Source organism: Podarcis gaigeae, assembly GCF_964106915.1.
Source record: "Podarcis gaigeae genome assembly, chromosome: 6".
NCBI classification, from domain to species: Eukaryota; Metazoa; Chordata; class Lepidosauria; order Squamata; family Lacertidae; genus Podarcis; species Podarcis gaigeae.
Genome location: NC_139682.1, coordinates 54,885,817 through 54,907,361, shown reverse-complemented (window position 1 = coordinate 54,907,361; position 21,545 = coordinate 54,885,817). Strand labels below are relative to the sequence as shown.

The window sequence follows — 21,545 nt, the reverse complement described above, 5'->3', positions numbered from 1 at the left end:
TCATATGATTTATAAACGTTTAACATTAAAAAGTAAAATCTCATCTTTTCAACTTGTATCCCATTTCTCTCCCCTATCTGGTGACCCAAAGCAGTTAATACATTACATAAAATATGTGAAATAACCATAAAACTAACAAAATAGAATTATATAAGATCAGCAATTATGGCCTATGCAAAATCCAGTATGCTTCTACGCATGTTCCAAACCCTCGCAAATCTCGCTTTGAGCTAGGTAGAATAGGAATCGGAGCTTTGCCTGATGATCTCAGAGAGCAAGGAAATTAATACAATATGACTCAGAGATAAAAGTGGATCTGTGTGAATTTGTTGACCTCATAAAAGGTGAGTCACATAAAACCTATAGTGTGAGATTCACCCTAGGAACCCTGTGGGTGGAAGTCCTACACAAAAACTTTCACATATGCAGTGGGGGCTCTCTCTACTGCCCCTACCCCCACATGTCTTCCCAAAATGGGATTGGGGAGGTTGAGAGAGCCCTCAGAATAGTGCACAGTGGGAGATGAGGGAGACCGTTCCATTTGATAAGCTGAAATGCTTGCGCAGGCACAATGTTTGTAACAGCATGAAGTTGAGTTCCACGGATTGCTGTTCTTTGACTCAAGCTTTCTTGCTCCAGTGAGCAACTTGCCACTGAATTCTACCCCAGTTGACATTTCTGAATCATCTTCTGAGGCAGCCTCGCGTAAAATGTGTTGCCATAATCTAACCTAGAGGTTATCAGAGCATAGACAACATAAGTTAGGCTAGCTCTGTCCAGATAGGGGCCCAGTTGGGCCATCAGACAAAGCTGATGGAAGGCACTCCATACCACTGAGGCCACCTGAGCCTCACGTAACAGCAAAGAATCCAGAAGTAGCCCTAAGCTCCTTCAGAGGGAGGGTAACCCTATCAAGAGCAAGCAACCTCCCATCCATCCAATCTAGGGAACCACCCACTAACAGCACCCCATACTTATCTGGATTCAGCTTCAGTTTATTGCCCCTCATCCAGTCCATTGGTGAGGCAAGACAATGGTCTAGCATATCCACTGCCACATCAGCAGTTGTAAAGGAGAAGTAGAACTGTTTCCTTCAAAAGCCCCTTGATCTGGTCTGCAACCACCCACTCAAGAAGCTCCCAAGAAGGGGAGATTGCCCGAAAAGGCAAGACTTTCCAGTTCCAGGGAGGGCTTCTGCAGTGGAGAAAAAGTGCCAAGAGCCTAAATCTCAACAGGAAGTGATCTGGCCATGACACGGGACAGAAGTCAATATCCCCCGCTTTCAGATCACTATATTCCTCCTCAGCTGAGGAAACAATGTCCAAAGTATTACCTGCATTGGGTTGATGACACGTTGGGACCGCCCTATGGTTGTCATGGTGGCCATGAAGTCCTGAGCCACCCCAGAGCTGGTCCCCTTGGCATGGAAGTTGAAGTCCCCGAAACCAGTAGTCTGAGAGTCCTCAACATTGCCTTTGAGAATAGCTCTGTCACCTCAGGCCGGGAGGCTACTGGACAGTGAGGCAGCTGCTAAACCAGCAGAATCCCTAATATGTCCTGAATACACAACTCCAGGAACACTCTAGACCCCCACTCAACTGGTCAGAGAGCCTGCTGCAATCTCACAATGTATCCTTCTTTGAGTCCAATTCTAATCCCTGCCACCTTACTCCCAACACAGTCATTATCTATATCTTCCTGGAGTCCTGGTTGTCTATTAACCCTGCATTATATGGTACCTCCTCCCGTCCCGTGACCCCTATAACTGCCACCCTAGTTTTCTCACACAATGGATAAACTGCTTTGAGAGAGGTCATACTTTCCTGCTTATTTAGTTTGTAAGGGATAGCATCTGCAACAACATCCATTTCTTGCCAAAGGGCAGCAGTGTGATTTTTCCCATATAGCTTTAATACGAACAAGACTGACACGATGGAATCCCTATTTGTAGAGTTAGTATGTCCTGCTGTGCTGAGAATTGCAAACGTTGTGTAGCATTGCGAGAATATATTAAAAGACATATTGTACACTGTCTTTGAAATGTATCTGAGATTATGCATGACTCATCTTCCCGAGTTTTAAAAATAAGAACAGGAATAAATTATAACGACATATGGTGCAAATGGATTTTGTAGTCCATAAGGGAAAGCTCAAGATCACAATGAACGAAAACAGTAGCATTCAAAGTGTGTCGTTAAAAAAATGACTGCAAGTTAAATATAATTTCTCACTAAGTATATGAGAACCATACAAGCACAATATTGTGTCCTGTTGCTTATCTTGCCTGTTTTGCGGCTAAAGAATGCAATGGAGAAAACTTATTTTTTATCACAGTTGTATTCTATTGTCCTCTTAGAAGCAAAATGTGGTGTGAGGGAATGGTCTCCCATTTTACCTGATGGTGGGTAGAGCACTTCGTTGCTTGGTTTTTCTTTTGACAGGCTGGCTTTGATTTCTCTCCGATTTACTTTCCTATTTGTTGAAGTTACCTGCTAAATTGTTAAATTGCAGTGGGAAACTTTGTCTGCATTTTACAAATTCCCAGGCACTCTGCTTAAATACAGTTTTCACCCACACAGTTTCATTTGCACAAAAGTCATAATGGCAGAATATCAGCAGTTCCTACGTAGCTGACAATCCAAACTTGTAGTTCATAACTGGTGGCATTTCCCGAGAGAATGTCAGCAATTGGCATATATATCTTTTGGTCTCACCCACTGCCACCCATTTTAACCTCTTAGTACAGATGATTGCTTGTAGGACTTTAATAACTTGTTGATTTTTGTGAAAGCGGAACAAGAGAAACTATTCTAGAAGAGTATGGTGGAAATTAACCTGCAAATTTAACTAATCCGTGTACGAAAGCAGCAGGGAATAATGAATCCCCAGTAAAAACATCTGAAGAATATGTAATTGAAAAGCAGGGTTACAGAATTAGATTTACCACTGAACATTCAAATGAATAGTGTTTCAAGTTTTTTGGGGGGTGGGGGTGGGTAGGGCGAATGCCTGGGCCCCTTCTAATTACTGGGAAAGCGAGTTAAGTTCCTGCTAAGGTGATGGGCCATTAAGGAAGGAGCTCTGTGCAAGACAGAAAATGGGTGGGGCCCCCTCCCTCAACTTGTGGGTAGTTAGACATAAAAAGCCAGAGTTGTGAGCAGATAGTGAAGTGATATAAGCTAGAAGAAAAGTAGCAAGCTAGGAGAAGAGAGAGACAGAGTGATGTAGATTTTTGTTTGAATCCAGGGGAGCAAAGCTATTGGGGAAGCAAGGCGCTCTGGGGGTATTAATGTTGTGATCTCCCCCCCTTCATTGTTGGTTCAGGTTATATATATATGTGTAAGTAAAGCATATATCATAAAGACACCACAGTTTCCACTGTGCCTCATTCTGAAGGAAACATGAAACCTGGGTGCCTGGAACCCCTGGAACAAACTGCTCAGAGATTGGGGTGGCATGCAACAGTATTCTTGGGCAAATGATGGTAGTGGCTTCTTCAATGCTATTTCATTCTTCCTATTGCTGCTTTGTCCTGGAACAGCACTGCATTTAAACTTATCCAAAGACATATGTAATTGCTTATTTGTCTTAGCACATATGTTTTCATGCTTCAGAAAAGGCAGATTTTTTTTATAGCAGTGCTGCTAGTCCTTGGAGAAGTTTGATTGACAGTTAGAAAAATGAAAGACTTTTTGGAGAAAATCAAAGAATTTTTGGTCCAGTTTGCACACAGCATTAAACCAAACCACAGCTTACTTCAGACAAACCACGAACTGTAACCAAAGTTAGTTCTTGGTTTACTACTTGTGTTATGTCCAAATGTGGGTTCGTGGTTTGTTTCCCCCAAATAAATCATGAGCCCACATTTAGACACAACACATTTGCACTAAGCCATGGTTTGGTTTAGTGTTATATGTGAATCAGACCTTTGCAACATTTGCTTGTGTTTGTAACTACTCCCACCCTGAACCTGCCATACCATTTAAAGATCAACTAAGGTTTCCCCACCCCACCCCATTTAGTTAAGCAAAGGGAACCATATACTCAACTCTTTTAGCTGTTACTTTCTTTTTATTTATTTATTTATAAATAATTTTTATTAGGTTTTCAAATTTTACACACAGAAATAATCAAAAACAGAACATATATAATTTCATAACTTTCTTAACCCCCCTCCCTGACTTCCCCCCACCCCCCTTCATACATCCCACTTCCAACAATTAACTCAGCAAATTCTTATCTCTCATCTTTAACATATATTGTTATTTTTTAAAATCAATTCTTATTACTTGGCCAAATTTTACTTATCCAATTTTCTTATAAATATTAAATTCTTTTCTAAGGTCGACCCAAATTCCCTTCCACGAATTCCCTTTCACATATTAGATATAGATCATAATAGACAAGCATAAAAAACATAAGTTTTAAAATTCTATTCCCCCCCCCCCTCCCTGCCCCGGTTTCTGTCCCTTCCCAACTAAATGTCCGCAAAACAGTTCCTAGCCTGGATTCCTCACATCAGAGGCCTTTAAATCTCTGTCAGTCTCTCTCTGCCGATTTTGTTGGTAGCCCTCTTTGTTGATCCTCGGGTCTCGAAGGAGCTCTGACACAGTCTCATCCAATTTTCTCCCATCCAAAAAACTTGGTAACAACTGCTGCAAAAGGTCAACTGATCTCCCATACACAAAGAGGAGGCCCCAATCATATTTCTTATTTCTTTTAAGTTCCAGTATTCCAAGTGTTCCAGGGGCTTCCTCTTTCCTCTTTCTCATCTTTCGCAGATTGGTGATCCCAACGTCTTCTTCTTTGTGTTCTAACAATGTAGACTTGGAGTTAGTACTCTCCTGTACTTTCTTAGCTCCTTCTTCCCTCTCCCCCAGTTCCAAAGATGTCTCTTCTTGTTCAGCTGCAGCTTCTGTTTCAGTCAAATCCTTTGTGCATTCAGCCGAGTTGCTTATTTTAGAGTTCAAGGTTATAAGTTGTTTGTTCATAGCCATTCTCTGCTCCTGCAGTTTTCCCACGAGAAAAAACATTCTATCTATCTCTGCCTGTAATTTTCCATCTGTAGCCATTGCAATGTTTCAAAGTTTCCCCTAGGGGGATTCTGGTTACTTAATAATCCTTTCCCCACAGTCTAATACTTTGTTGTTTATAACTTCTTTGTTCCCAAACACTTTAATTCAAATATAACAAATTTAGTCCAGAGAGATGTTAAACAATAAAATTTTTAACTTTAACTGCCCGTTTGACAGCTCTTTTGACAGCTGTCAAACTCCTTGTTCCTTTTCCTCCAGCTCACACACAGGGCACTCCCGGGTCTGGGGGGGGGGGGTTAGACAAAAGCTTCTAAAATTCGACTCTCGCTCTCTAGCACAAATCTTCTTCTGTCAAATTCATGGAATTAATGTCTTTTAACTCATACCAAGAAAGAAATCTCTCCACCTTAGTTCTCCGATCTTTGCTTTAAATCTTTTTGTAGATAGAGGGGGTGCGGACTTCCCTTTAGCACATCCCCCGGTCGTACCGAATTCAAAGGTGAAAATTTTTAAAATCCAAATTCCATTCTACTCACGGGTTGTTTCAAGTCCAAATTTCAGGGGAAAAAGTCAGCGCTCTCCGGCCATGGCTTGCGGCTTCGCTTCACTGCAGTAGCGGTCTACTCACAGCACCACGCCACTCTCCGTACCCTCTCCATAGCCTTTAAAAAGGCTCTTCGTGGGTCGGGGGGCGCTTGAGGTGCCCACCGAATCACCAAGTCCGCAGGCTTCCGCGCCTGCGGTTTCTGAGGGTCCCCGCTTCGCCGTCGCGGTAAGACCCGTCTGCAGTAAAGCCGATTCCCTCCGGAGCTCGGAGGGAATCCGCCATTAGCCGATCGCGCTGACCCGGAAGTCCTTTTAGCTGTTACTTTCAAAATAATCCAGAAAGGTTTGGCCCCAAAGCATTGGCTTATTAAGAAGGCATTTGAGATCCACTCAGTGACTATTTTCTGGTGTGCCTGCCAGATGCATGTTGAGTTTGTTTTCTTAAGCTTTTGGTGTATACCAGTGACGGTGTACACAAAATAGGGCTGTTAATTGTACAGTATGATCTTATTTAGCATGCTTGAGATGTAGTGATCTGAATTACGCTGCATTTATTAAACATTTTGTGTTTTATACTCTGCACTCTGAATGCTGCACTATCAATGTCATACATAGCCCTATGCCTGGATTAGATCAGGATAGGAGAATCTTCGGCCATCCATGTGGTGTTGCACTACCAGTCTCTTCATTCTTCTGTTATTGTATCTGTTCATATAGTATACATTTGTTTAATCCATTTTTGATTGGTTAAGGGGCCTTGAAACACCAACTTAGTCACGTGGCAGCTGCTTTTTATTACCACGGAGGCTTGTAGAGGCTGCTGCCTATTGGGACTGTTACAGTAAAAGGCAGAGAGATTGACAGTAGGGAGAACTAGAGCCAATGGCAAATGGAGCTTCAGATGACTTGTTAAGCCAATCCTTGGCTTGGTTTAGCATGGCAGACAAAAAAGGACCATGGAGGAGTAAGGTAGGTATAAGCTCCTTTTCAGGAGTCTGCACATTCATGCAACCCGACTAAACTGAAGTTTGGCTTCTGCATGTCATGTGAACCAACACAGTAATGTGTTTCTTCATCTGGCTTAGTTTTGTTCATTCTTAACAAAAAAAAGCAGCTGGGTGGTGGAGGATGGGGATTTTTAAAAAATGCTTTAAACCCCTCCTCCAATGCAGAGTTCCTTCTTAAAATCACTCTGTTCTCTCCCAAAGAAGTTGTTTGCAGCCCATTTTGGCATTTTTTGATGGCAAAACAGCATGGGAGGAAGGGGTTAGCCTCAACACTGCAGTCCTCATGTGGATTCCTCCTCACCCCCACTGCCGTTGGTTAAGTAATAATGAGCTAAACATGTAAGACGTGCTACAATTAGTTTGGCCCAAAGGCACAACAGTGGTGCTGATCATCTAATTTGTTCTAAATAAAGCTACAGCTTGACTAAAAATATCCTTTTTTCCTGAAGAATCATAATAATATACACATCTCTCAACCAAATCCACAGTTTTAATTCCTAAAAATAAAGGGTAGCTCGCTGTTCATAACATAATCCATTAAATAGGTCTTGAACAATTTATTTTCATAAATGTTTAACTTCTTAAAATTATTGCCAATAGACAATGGTACATATATGAAAAGCTATATTCAGAATAACATTTTTTAATTAATTTCCATGAATGAGGCCCTATTAGATATTCATTCTTACAATGTTGTATTGTGTTGTGATGCACTTTGGCGAAATTAACTTGAAGAACTGCTCTTTGCAATTTTAATATTCCACTGGGTTTTCCATTCTAGAAAAACTCATTATTATACATGTACAAAGCTGAAAAGAAACAAGAGTGAGGCATATTGTGTGAATAACAGTCAAGGAAAAGAGACAGCTGGCATGATAATTTTCTAATAAAGCTTAGAAAAGGCTGCTGTGTCTTGGAGAAAAAAATGAAAGAGCTTTAATTTGAGTGTTCTCTTTGTTTGGATTTGCTTTGTACTAAAAAGTTTAGAATCTTATTCACACCTTTTATGAATGCTAACAAAAAACAAATATACCTTGTCAAAACTTTCCAGCAGGCGTGTATACAGAAAAAAGGGTGGCGGCAAGATAAAACAAGTGTCTCTCTTTGTTTGTTTGTGTACATGCAGGGGATGGGGCCTTCCTTGTACTGTTTGGCTTTTAAAAGAAAGATATCTTCTTTAACTCATGTCTGTATCATGAAAGCCCTGTGCAGATGGCCCAAAAGGTAGAGAGGTCTGAAATGAGACCATGTTGATTGGAACTTATGCATAGGGGCCTCTATACATACCACCCAGGCTCTAGTACAAACAAACAATCAGTGCTTTGCCAAATGACTGGGAGTTCAGAACTTACCGGTAGGTTTGTAGGCACACATTTTCTGACCAATGAATGGAGATTAGGGGCGAAGCCAATCCAAACTGTGTGTGTCCCCATTTGTGTTTTGGGCTTTGGTGGCAGGTTTGTGGTCCCACTCTCCACTTTTTGTAGTCTTTCATTTGACTGCTTGTTCCCGAAACATAGCTAGAATGCAGCCTCCTCACCAAGGAATAGGCTGTGCAATGATGTTAAGGTTCTGGAACCAGGATGTAAAACGACACACACAGGCCTAATAAAATACAATCACTGCCAAAAAGAAGGGCAAGCATCTGGATGGCACCATGTTGGCTACCCCTGCATTAGAGGTTGGTGCTTCCTCATTGCCACCTTCTCCCCCCACCCACCCTGAATGAAGACATATGCCAGTATTTGGATGCAAGGTCCTTAACTTTACATTATTATTTTTTAATTCAGTGAATTTATTATTTTATAAATACAATAGAATGTTATAAGAATGCAAAAAGCCCCAGATATAAATTAAGTCATACTTGCAACTTTATTAATCAGTAAAGATCTGCAACAAGCATTGAATAACCAACATTCTCCACAACCGCACAGGTACCCTGTAACTCACTGGTAGCCAAGAGGTTTCACTTCAGATGCTGTGGACTCCATCTCCCATAAGCTTTAGCCAGCATAGCCATTGGTAATAGACAGTGCTTTTCCCCAGGGAGTACTCAACAGTACACAGTACCAGCACCTCTTTTTGTTAAAAAGAGTGGCGCTTACTGTAACAACCTCATGGTGAGTACTGACACCTATTCTAGGAAAAAACGCTGGTCATGGACAGTGGGAGTCAAGAGTGCAAAGCATCTCAAGGCACACATGGACTGCCGCTGCTGTAACTTGAGGAGATATGCCACTCTCCCTCAATGTACTGGATCACACTTTATTGATCCATGCTTTTCATCATTTGCTCACCTTAAAGGTGAGCTGAGGGGGCACTTGGCTGCTCCCCCTCCCCCCTGCTGGCCAGCAATTGAGATGTGAACTTTGCATCATGCCATCAGACAAAATCCGAGGTACATGTGGGAGTCTCTTTTACATTTTCAAACATACAGCTTCAGCCTTAAGATTTGTAAATGAAATCTGGGCTTCTCTGGATTTCATAATGGGAGCTGATGAACTAAACATGGAGCCTAAATGCTGTCCATGGCCACATGCAGTCCATGGCCACAGTTTTATGTATAGCATCCAGTTGTTTGTGTGTGTGTGTGTGCGTGCGTGCGTGCGTGCACTTTTTGGCATCCACGGATATGCCAACACTTTGCTTTGTACGTTTGTACCTTCTGCTGATAGAGCTTTTATATCCTTCAGCATCCAAATAGTTAAATGATTTTTTTCTATTATTCCTGTTCAAAAAAATACGGTGGTTATTTTAAAATGATAACATAATGCTAATTATTGTGCGGTTGGGAGTGCACCTCACAATGTTCACTTGTTTAATAGATAATAAATTGTAACATGTGAACCACAAACCATTAGTGGATTCAATAGATTGTGAAGTGCAGTTTAGAACCTTGTATTTACAAAATAGTGGTAGTTTCTATGGACCTTTTCAACACGATAACTTTGTAAAGAACATCTGAATTCCAGAAACTGCATTAAAGCATGCAGCCATCTGTGGAAGGAACCAGGACACTCAATTGAGGAGACAAATTAACCCATTAGTCCTAGTTTGATTTCCTGGAGTGTATTTGAGCAAAAAAACAGTGGAACTGACATTATCTCTGAGCCATCTCCTAGTGATGAATCTAATGAACCATCTTACACAGGAAGCTAAAATACACAGTTGGTATTGTATTGTCTTCTGTGACATCTAAAGTTTGAGTCATTTTTGTTACTGTAACTGTTTTCCTGAATTTCCTGAAATGATGGAACAAGACTGTGAGATCAAGTCATTTATTTGAAATATGGGGGCTTCTAGCCTGAGGGATTCTGAATTCAGAAATATCTTTGACAAACTACAAGCATTCATCTGTCTTAAGGTTCTACTTCAATAGAAGTGCATTGGCCTGGGCCTGAAAGAGGCAAGTGATGTTCAGACATGAAATTGGGTTTGACGTTTCACAGAAACCACTTTTACTTGGAATAATAGCACAAATCCTTTCCCTGCACCTTTACTTTTTGCCGCTTTCCTAAAATTTGTGCAGCTGTTACTGTGTTGTACACTGCTAAATCAATACTGTATATTTTTGCATCCAATTTTGAACTTTGACTTTGAATTGCTCTTATGTTCAAGGCACAATCAAGTGAAAGCACTGCACTGACCGTAGACACTCTACCACTTGTTACAGTAACCTGCATGCTGGTAGCTGAGCTAAAAGGTCTAGCAGCCTGAGTCACTGAGTGAGAAAATTGGCTTGATTCCTGCTTCTCAAGATTTTTATGAATTTTAGTTATTTATTTAATGTGTGTGTACACACACACGCATCACTTCATTGCTTTTTATAAAAAAACCTCCAAGGTAGTTTACAAAAAGATAAAACAATAACATCACTATTGTAATTTTTAATGAGAGAACTCCTCCCATTTACATGAAATGTGAACCTTAAAATATGCAACATAATACAGAACACAAGCCATTTAAATAGTTTTACAACATGTTTAAGACAGAAATTATGTACTTAAAGTGAAAGTGACTGGCAGTCCCCTTCACTTTTGTGTAAGCCAGCCTTTCTCAACCTTTGGTTCCCAGGTGTTGTTGGACTACAATTCCATCATTCCTAGCCAGCATGGCCAGTGGTCAGAGATGACGGGAGTTGTAGTTCAAGAATATCTGGGAACTCAACGTTGAGAGATGCTTCTCTATGGCTTGAATTATTAAACTGTAAAATTTTCATCATATCACACAAGATTCCAGATTCTATTTTAAATTCTACATGTTGTTACTGCTGTAACACGCTATAAACGTTTGCATACATGATGACCACTATCTTAAATAAAGCTGAATACATAAGTTTGCATTTGCAGGTGTTGTTATTCCAAGAAGACAGTGGCTATGAGACATGGTGGCCCCTTTGTGTTTCAGCTGCCATGTTGTGGGTGGACAACACTCTCATTTTGCAATGCCACATCTCACAAGTTGCATCAGTGTAGAGAGAATCAAAGTCCCCACCCCCACCCTGGCATAAAGAAAACTATTCAGCCCATACAGACCACTGTACAGTGGTACCTTGGGTTACATACGCTTCAGGTTACATACGCTTCAAGTTACAGACTCTGTTAACCCAGAAATAGTGCTTCAGGTTAAGAACTTTGCTTCAGGATGAGAACAGAAATAGTGCTCTGGCAGCACAGCGGCAGTGGGTGCTTCAAGTTAGCTAAATTGGTGCTTCAGGTTAAGAACAGTTTCAGGTTAAGTACGGACCTCCGGAATGAATTAAATACTTAACCCGAGGTACCACTGTACATGAATGGCATACTGTATGGTAATAGCTTTCATGTGGAGTGATCTGAGAAATCCGAAGTGTGTGCTCATATGTTTTAGTTACTGGCTGCAAGCTGTGTTGAGTACCTTGCGGCAGAAAAACAGGATATACATAGAAACATAAACTATATACATTTAAAATGTCTCTCATGTGATGATTGTAATGTGGGTATGTGACCATATGTGCTCTTTGTGCCTGATGAGTTAGTTTCCTATGCTTTTGATGGCTGCTGCTTCTGCATGAGGTTGTACTAGTATTATTAAAACTCTCTTGGCTTCTGTACAAATTACTCCGATGTTTCACTTGAGGAAGAGCCCCCTCTTTTGCTTTGAATTTAATTTTACACAGGATTTCAGTGGCAATTCTAATCTATATCCATATATCCCCATCACTTTGAACCTTGTGTACCAAGACCAGGTAAGAACTAGTTGAGAGCTGCAATTTGTCTGCTGCAGCCAGGTACTATGCCTCTTAAAATACGCTTTCAGGCCTCCCCTGCCCCCATCCGCAAACACCTTGTTTTGCTTCTGAGCCAGATATCTATGCAAGCGAAAGCTACAGCTTCATGACTGATAGAAAAAGTGGCAAAGATTAATAAACTTCATGGATGGCTTGCAGTATATCAAAAGAAAAATGTATACAGAACTGCACCCATATTTTATCGTTGTTTGAAGGTATCCTTTCCTTAAAATGGTTACAAATGATGTAATTTGCACCATTACTGCTGAAACTGCTACTCCAGATATGTTTCTTGTGCATTAGATTTTTGAAACTGGCATATCAGGAATTTTGTTATTATCATTCTCAGGTAATACTAAGCATCAGTCACATCACAGTAAGGTATTGATAAAAATTGGAACCTGAAAATAGAATGTGGGGTTCTGCTTTGCTGGCTTTGATGGTAGATGTAGCGTTTCTCCGACAGATTATATAGTCAATTTTACTGCGCTGGATGAGATGATTCAGTCACTCACAGCCACAGGCTTAATAGCATTTCTGTGGTGAAGGCAAACAATAACTGTTTTGAACTGGCGCTGGTAACATATATTAAAAAGCTCTGACATTTTTATCCTAAGAGGACTTATTAATAATTTAATGCATATTTCATACAAAATGGACAATGGCTATGAAAATGCTTTCCCCATCAGTGATTGTATTTTGATTACATGCCATGTCATGGTTGACTTGAATAATATTTGGTTACGTTGTTTCTTCTGGATTTTAGCTTTAAAAATACTGCATCTTTTAGTTACATATAAGGGACCCAATATAAAACAATATAAACTTCAATAGCTAAGGACGGCACACCAATAAAGGATAGCGGAGGTGCAATAAAACAAGGATTATTTAAGATGCCTGAACACCTTTGCATTATGACTTGACAGAAGCCCTGGGCTCTTCAGCAAAGCTGTGAAGATCTGAAGGTAGCTAGTGCAAGGGTGGGGAAACTGGGATCCTCTCGATGTTGCTAAACTACATTTTTCATCACCCAAGACCATTTGCCAGGTTGTCTGGGGCTGATGGGAGCTGGAGTCTGTTAACATCTGGAGAATGACAAAGTTTCCATTTCTGAACCAGTTTTTTTTCAAGTAAACATTCCACACCAGCAACAGAAGGCATGGTTTCTGCCTTTTCCCTCAACTCTCCCTCTCTTGCTCTGCTTGCTATTGCTGTAAGAAGACCCAGCGATTATGTTGTCAAACTGGTTACCATTTTGCATGTTCTGCCTTGCCCCTGACTTAGCATCATTACAGGGCACTGTGAGGGAAAAATGGTGGCCATCATGGGAGCCAACTCCTAGGGGCCATGGGGGCTTCAGTCCCCACAACAAGATATTTGAGGGGGCAGGGCCCCCACAAAGTTGATGGGCATTCCTATTTAAATGGTGTGTGCGCACTGCGTCATGAGATCGATTATGTGGGGCTGGGCTTACCTGGTCCCCCACAATATTTTATTCAAGTTGGCACCCCTTGTGGCAATCACCAAAGTGAGCAGGCCAGGGGGAGGCAAAAATATTTTATTTTTTCAGCATTTGATGGCACACCATAAAATGAAACTCTCTGGACAACTTACAATCAAACAAACAATGCTACTTAAATGCAGCAGAAACAAACAAAACCAAATGAAAATACTTTGCAAAATGATCTTTTTTTCAGATGTGGGGTATAAAATTCTCAGAAATAGTATAAGAAAATATCTTCTCTGGCAAATTTCAGCTTAGTTCTAATCGGAGCATTCATTTATGATCATTTTAAGAATAGCATAAGATGCATAACTGAGAAAAGGCAAGAATATTCAATAGAAATAGTAGTATAGCGAAACCCTACCCTTTCCCTCACCACAACCAACCAACCAACCAACCAACCAACCAACCAACCAACCAACCAATAAAGCCAGCCATAGTTGTTAAAGAGCATTGAAGCCGGGACTGGGGAACTTGCGGCCCTCCCAAAGCTCACTGGACTCCAACTTCATCAGCTCCAGCTAGCATAGCCAATGGTCAGGGATGATTGAAGTTGTAGTCCAGCTACAACTTGGGAGCCACAGATTCCTTATCCCTGATCTAAGCAAACACAAAAAGCAAAGGATGTAGGTTCTTAAGAAAAACGGCAAAATCTATCATTGGGTCATGCCTTTGTTTGATGTCACAAAGTAGTAAGCAAGCCTTTGAGTTCTCTAGAAAAATTCCTCATGTTGGATGCTTAGCAACTGTGTGGGCAGAGGTGAAAATGGTTTGATATTGAAACTATAGCTTTTTTGTTTTTTTGTTACAGTCCTAAAATGAAGTGTACAAGAGAATAGCAAACCTGACTAGGTGAAACTTTAGTAGGTCATATGCAGATTCCAGGTTTCATCTAGCATTCATGATACAGAGAAATATGGTCATTTTTATATTGACAAATCTGGAGATTAACTTATTAGGTGGTGAATTAGTTAAAAAAAAGTCAGTGAAAGCCAAATTGGATAGCATTACCTAGTGGATAGGGAAACTATAACCATAGCGTTGCCATATTTCAAAAAGTAAAATTTCTGACACCCATTTTTACACCCCCAAACCAGGACATGTTAGGAATTTTCCTGACGTATGGCAAGCCTACTATAACCATCAGAAAACAAAGCCCATTTTCAAATGGCAAAAATTAATTTTCCTCCGGTTAGCAAAATTTCTCTGCCCACAATCACCTGTAAAAGGTTGTATATTATGTAATTGCCAGGAAGTTGGTCATAGATTAGGAGATTTGAATGTTCATTTTAGATTATATTGCACTGCAATGTTTGATTAAGAGTATGCAAGTGCTTACATGGTACAAGTTGAATTTTACTACAAAGCAGTATTGTTAAATACAGCTAGAACCAAACTTAATATGATTGCATTCCGAAGTAATTCTGTACTCAGTGAATATAACAAGAGTTTAAAAATTGGACTGTAAAACACATTTAGCTACATTTTAATTAATGCCAGTCTGCATAACACTAAGCAGTACTTGCTATGGTTTACACTGGCCAAAGAATGAAAGCAAATTGGTGCACATAAAAAATACCCTGTTTTGCTTCGGGAGCAGGAAGGTAAGAGTACTGGGGAAAAAATTCTTTTAAATTAATTGCACTCTTCACATATCAGTCTCTGTTTGAAGAGTGGAATACACATTTAAATAGGAGATTTTTAAAATACCTTGTTATGAAGGCTCTTCTATGGTTAAGAAATATGCATAGATACTCCTAGAGGAGTTGGTGGTGATCAAATGTAGTTTGTATGTGTAGCTTGCCTAATGAGACTAGTGCTTGTAGGATCCATTTCAAAATTGTCCCCCTTTTCCTGAAGGCCTTTCTGGGTTTTAATTACAGTATCACATATTTAGAAATTGAGTTTGTAAGTGCTGAAACACTCGGAGTGAAACATTTTTTGTGGCATACAACTGTTTCCTTGAATGATAATGAATGTGTTGTATATAATTTTTTTAAGTGTCTTAATCTTACACTTTCTTACACTTGCATTTATACCTTGTAGGGGGTATAATCAAACTTTATGAAAACTGGGATAATTTAAAAGAATACATACAGCTTTCTACTCCCCCACCTCTGTTTTTATACATTAAGCCTTTTTAATGAATTCCCATGGCATTTGTAGCTCTATAAAAATAAACCTTTCAATTTTGCCATACAAAGATATTTAATATAATGGCCTCAAAGTATATAATATACTTAACATTAAGAGAACTCTTACTGTAAACTGTCATCATAGAACTGTATGCCAAGAACCCAGCTGGGCTCTGTTCCAGAGTAGACAAACTGGAAATAATGTTAGCAGGACAGGAGTAAGATAGTTTAGGCATTTTGGTGAGGAGCACTTTGGTTAGGGGCTTGATGCATATAGTTGTGTTGAATTGTCAGAGCCCTGAGTAAAATTTGTGAGGCTCATGGGAAACTTGAGAAGATCTAGCTTTTAAACACTTCTCAGTGCAGTTTACGGAGACATCTACAGTCTGCAACTGTATTCATTTTAGATGCAAAAGAGTTATGTTAGTAAAGGAACCTGCTGAGAATCACTTCCTGAGTCCCTCCAAATTGTGCCTGATGACAGCAGCTCACCTTTCTTCTCACTGCTTTGGCTCAAAGAGGAACCAGTCTGGTGGTAGCAAGGGAGTTGCTGTGGCTACATTTGCTCACTAGCTTACTGCAGAAGCAACTTGCCTTGTAGGGTGGAATCACCACAATAGTCTCCTGGCAACAGGGTCGCTGCCCCTTACAGACAGTGGGGGTGGAGCTGCACATGGAGCTGGACTGGCTCACCCACATAGCCCTGATCTTACCCCTCCCAGTATGTGGCTGCAACACTGCTGAAGGGAAGCTATTGCTATGGCTCCGCCATACTGGCCAAGTCCCTCTTGACTCACCCTCTAGCATTTGTTTCCCATTGCATGGCAGTTTCTGCTATGATGGAGCCAAAAGTTTTTTCCCAGAACTTTTTTTTAATTGAAGTTGGGAGCTTCACAAAACTGCTCCTCACAAGTATTTTTCAGTAGCTACCACTCAAATGTGTGCACTCCCAAGTACTGTCTGTGCTGTGTTTTTTTCTTCTTTTGAGACCCCCGAGTACGGGCAGGAAGCACTGCTCTCAACTGGATTTAACCTCACAATGATGGCTCCCACCAGCAACCAAGGGTTTTCTTTCTTTACTTTCATTCCTTTTATGGTTCTCCCTTTCTAAATCACTGTATCCCCAACTCTGCATTTAGTAAACAAGGTGGTGTTTTGGCATGGTGGGTTTTAGATCGTCCCTAGTTCGTGCTCATCCTCCTTGCTTCTGCTATGCCATTGACTCTAGGAGGTGGAAGCAGGCAGATAAAGCAGCAATGATAGCAATTGCTTCTACTCCTCAGTGCCACTAGTGTGGGTCCAAGGAGCAAGTAAGTAAATGTAGGAAGCTGCCTTATACTGACTCAGACTTGGTCCCTATAGCTCAGTATTGCCTGCACTGACTAGCCATGACTCTCCAAGGTTTCAGACAGGGTTCTCCCTCTGCCCTACCTGGAGATGCCAGGGATTGAATCTGGGACCTTCTGAGTGCAAGGTAGATGCTCTACCAATGAACCCTTCCATGTAAAGTGGAAATGGTGAAGTGGAGCAGGAGCAGCAATCACTGCCAACATAGGAGAGAAGACCATCTCACCCATTCAGTTGCCCCAGTGTGTGTAACAGTGTATGTTCAGGATCTACAATAACCTGAAATTGGGCCTGTCATTTTGCTAGTCAAGTTTATCACAGAGTTTATGAATATATGACATTTCAGGGCTGGGAGCCAACGAAATAGACCCAAAGAGTCCCCTGAATATATGTCACCTTAACAATTATATAGCAGTCCCTTCTGCTATTATTATTATAATTTCTCTGAGGAGGAGAGCTGACCTTGCATAGCTAGGGAATAATTTCAGATTCAGGATGTCAAGTGTAGTAAATTCCACACAGGTGATTTTGGTTCAAAGACTTAAAGCACTGATGTGAGTTTTCCAAGTCCCCATAGTAGTTCTCTGTCAGAAGTGATCTGGTGATTGCTACTAACCCATCATACAGTATTTCTCAGTCTGGAATCAGTGTAAAATTTATGTCCAGTTACTTCCTAGTGATATCCAGATGCAAAAAATAATAGACACTCAGATGTGATTCATTTTCTCTACATCCCTACATGAATTTAAAAACACTTTCATAATAAAGTTGAACTAATGCTGTTAGGCAGCTCTGCGATTCTCATCTTCTCTGCTTCCTTCTTCCTGTTATCCTTTATGCTGCATTGGCAAGGTTACGCTTGCATATAAAAGGACAAATTCTCACCTTGACAGCACAGTACCTACTGAGGGATGCTTGAGGAATTGAATCTTTGCAAATTCCTATATGAAATAAGACCTGACTCACAGCTTTTGGACTACTGTGCAGTTCAGACCACAGCTATTCACTGTTTTTCACACTTTGAATATTTATAAACCATCAAAACTTGCAAATTACCATAGTGTTGTACGACAACAGATAAAAACAGTTTTCCAAAGAAAAATATAAGATTGTCAACTTATCCTTCTGGTAAAGCCTGTAGAAAATAGGAGAGTTTTAAAACATCCAGCAAAATTTGTGAAATGGTGGGGCCTATCTAACTTCAAGGGGCAGCATGTTCCACAAGGCAGATGACACGGCAATCCAGTTCTCAGCAGTTTAAACATATCAAAATACATATCTAAAATACATCTTTTGAGAGAGAATATACATTTAAATATATATTGGCAGGGTGGTGGGGTTTTTTTAAAATCACAGATCAGTACTGAATGGTTGCAACTGCTCTACCAGCTAGAACTAATAAAAGGTGCTTCTAGCCACTGGGGGCACCTGACCGCCCAGTGACAAATTTGGACCCTTAGGCTGCATACCTGCTGCTTTACTAGAAGTGAAACTTCTTTAAAAGTTCTTTAGGCTTCTTTATGAGTAGCCGTACCACCACTTATTTCAGGGTGGAAGGGTCCACCCCCTCACACAATGAAAAATTAGCCATGCTCAGGACCCAACCACTCAAAACTCTTCTGCTAGGCTTAATAAGGCCAAATGGACATAGATTGATGGAGCATGTGGTGAGCCATAGGGATTCAAGCACCTTATTCACATAATCAGGTTGCATAAACTGAAAGTGATCCCATAGCACATCACAGGCGGTGGCATTAGATCCTGGTGGGGACATCAGTAACAAGGTCTCTCAGTGTGCCGCCAGTTGGTCATAGTGGGTCTTCAAGGGCTCCAGGGGTCATTTCCTCACAGTCAGAATTGAGCAGGTTGTCTTGTCAGTTCTACTTGCATGCATACACCTACCTCTTGATTTATTTCTTAAGAATATAATCTTTACCTTGGGGACCAGGCAAGGGCCTAGAGCCAGGGACCCCTGAACCAGGTTCTCTGAAACCTGTGTCCTTGTCCCTTGCACCCCCAGAAAAAAACTGTTGGTCAGGCAATGGGAATCCTGCACAACCAGGATCAGTGCCAGGCCTCTAACCAGCAGCCTTTCTACATGTCCTGCACTTTTTGATGAAGCAATTTGTTCCCTCAGAGCTCTCTCCACTCCTGCCTTGTGCCTGTGGACTTCTTTCTCATCAGGAGCAACACACACTTTTCCCTCTTGGGCACTGAGGGGGAAGGGATGTTGATGATGTTCTGAAACTCTCAACGGGGCCGGATCCCCACCCCCAGGTTATTCATTAATTACTAGTCCAGAGATGCTTACTTTCTCCCTGCTGAAATAGCACTTCAACTCACATTCTGAAACAATAGAACTGCTATGGATGCTTTAATCAGAGTGGTATGGTACAATGAGTATATGCAAAACCTTGTTGCAGTTAGATGAGTTGCGTTTCAGCCTCTCCCTTTTAAAACTTTCCCCAAATATATACCATCTGTTCCACACTAGATACATACTAGTTTGATCAAATTAAAAGGCATGCCGAAAAGGAAAATAAAGGTTTCTTCAAGCTGCAGCACTGCTGTATTATGCTGTGAGTATTATCACCAGTTAAGTACTATGAGGGTGAAGGTGAATATAGTGAAGAAAATATCATATAAAAATTCAAATTAAGGGTGAGGAAAGCACTTGAAGCAGGTGTGCTCAACTATGAAATCCAAGCAGGGCTTCTCACAGAGAACAGAATCAAAACAGGCATGGCCCTGGCTTTGGGGAGTAGCAGATTTTAACCCTTCATTCCCCACTGTTGGCCAAATATAAAACTCCCAAAGAAAAAAAAATACAGATTAATTATTGTATATAGAGATAAAAATGTAGCTTTCTGTCTTCAAAATGGATTATTTAGGAATGGAAGAGGTATAAAATCACAGAATCATAGAACTGTAGAGTCAGAAGGGAGCGATAGAGTAATCTAGTCCAACCCCCAACAATGCAGGGATCTCTTCTAAATCATCCACAGTAGATCACCATCCTCTGCTTAAAAACCTCCAAGGGAGGAGAGACCATCGCCTTCCATGGGAGTCTGTTCCACTTATAAACAGCTCTTACTGTCAGAAAGTTCTTTCTGATGTTTCATTGGAATCTTCTTTTTGTAGCATGAATCCTTTGATTCAGGTCCTATCCTCTGGAGTAGGAGAAGCCAAGCTTACTCCGTCCTCCATACAACAGCCTTTTAAATATTTGAAGGTGGGCATAATATCTGCTATCGTCTTCTCTTTTCCAGGCTAAACATACTCAGCCATTCCTAATAAACCATGATTTTCAGACTCTTTAAATAATCTTGGTCACCCTCCTTTGCACACATTCCAGCTTGTCAATACCCTTCTTAAATTGTGGTACCCAGAATTGGGCACAATACTCCACATGTGCTGTGACTAAGGTAGAATAGAGCAGCACTATTATTTCTCTTGATCTGGACACTTATGGTAGTGTCCAGGTCAAGGTAGCTTATGCCTACTTGCGCCTCTTTGTGCACCTATTAGTTCTGGCAATGCATTTTGTTAACAGGCAAGTCTAATCATAGTTACTATCTCCTTGAGTTTAGAACAAGTACAAAATTCAACATGTAATGTGAGAAAATATCCTAACCTTTAGTTTGAATATGGTAGGATTATTTTAGATTCTACACCTCAGGCATACTTCTTAACAACATATGCTCCAAACTATCTTGTTTTCAAGTCGATTTTTTAAGGACCAATCTAACATAGAGCTTTAGGCATATGAAACATTGTCAAACTAATGGGAGAGGCTATGAATATTGTTACCAAGACACCTAAAAACAGGGTCTACTGGAAAAGCTAAAGCTTCATTGCAGTTTTCTCTATAAACATGTTGCATGCCATATCTAACTTAGATTCTACTTCCTGTTAATTTCTGTGCTAATGGAATTCTCCACATATTTCAGTTGGATAAGAAATTCCTGACCTAATATACCATAGGTATACTGAGAACATAATTCCTCCTTGCCATCTACGTGATTGTATTTTCAGTGGTCTCATCTTGGTTTAGTCCACAGTATCTAAATGCAGGAGAATGGATTGGCAAGGAAATGGAAACATCTGTCAAATTTTTATCTATGCCTTGAATTATTTTTGTGTTAATCATTCTTCTAATCTTGAGACAGCTTGCTTGAGGCTAAAGTCTTTACCTTTAAAAATTCCATCTGCCTTACCTCAGGACTTTTATATCAATTGACATTCTTAGAGAAAAGCACAGTTTTGGAAGATTTTGTCAGGAGCTTCAACAATAAGGAGCTATAATTACATAAATTCAGTGTCACTGTATTCTGAGTGATGGGCAGAGCAATTGTAAGCATATTTACTCAGAAGTAAGTTACAGGGATGCAGGTGGTGCTGTGGTCTAAACCAGTGTTTCCCAACCTTGGGCCTCCAGCTGTTTTTGGACTACAACTCCCATCAACCTTAGCTAGCAAGACCAGTGGTCAGGGATGATGGGAATTGTAGTCCGAAAACAGCTGGAGGCCCAAGGTTTGGGAAACACTGGTCTAAACCACTAAGCCTAGGGCTTGCCGATCAGAAGGTTGAAGATTCAAATCCCCGCGACGGGGTGAGCTCCCGTTGTTCGGTCCCAGCTCTTGCCAACCTAGCAGTTCGAAAGCACGTCAAAGTGCAAGTAGATAAATAGGTACCACTCCAGCA

At 40.7% G+C, this 21,545-nt stretch overlaps 1 protein-coding gene and 1 long non-coding RNA gene across 3 annotated transcripts in view; one reads left to right on the top strand and one right to left on the bottom strand.

Annotated features, from left to right (window-relative positions):
- The window catches only part of LOC310846302, a 64,859-nt gene extending 48,802 nt beyond the window's left edge, over positions 1-16,057 (bottom strand). The window contains exons 1-2 of the long non-coding RNA XR_014565240.1: positions 15,987-16,057; positions 12,257-12,392 (exon numbers count right to left, since the gene is read on the bottom strand). This is a non-coding gene — a long non-coding RNA (uncharacterized lncRNA). The remainder of the gene's footprint in view (positions 1-12,256; positions 12,393-15,986) is intronic.
- BEND5 (BEN domain containing 5) overlaps positions 1-21,545 on the top strand; it is a 736,551-nt gene that overhangs the window by 193,362 nt on the left and 521,644 nt on the right. The window lies entirely within an intron of this gene.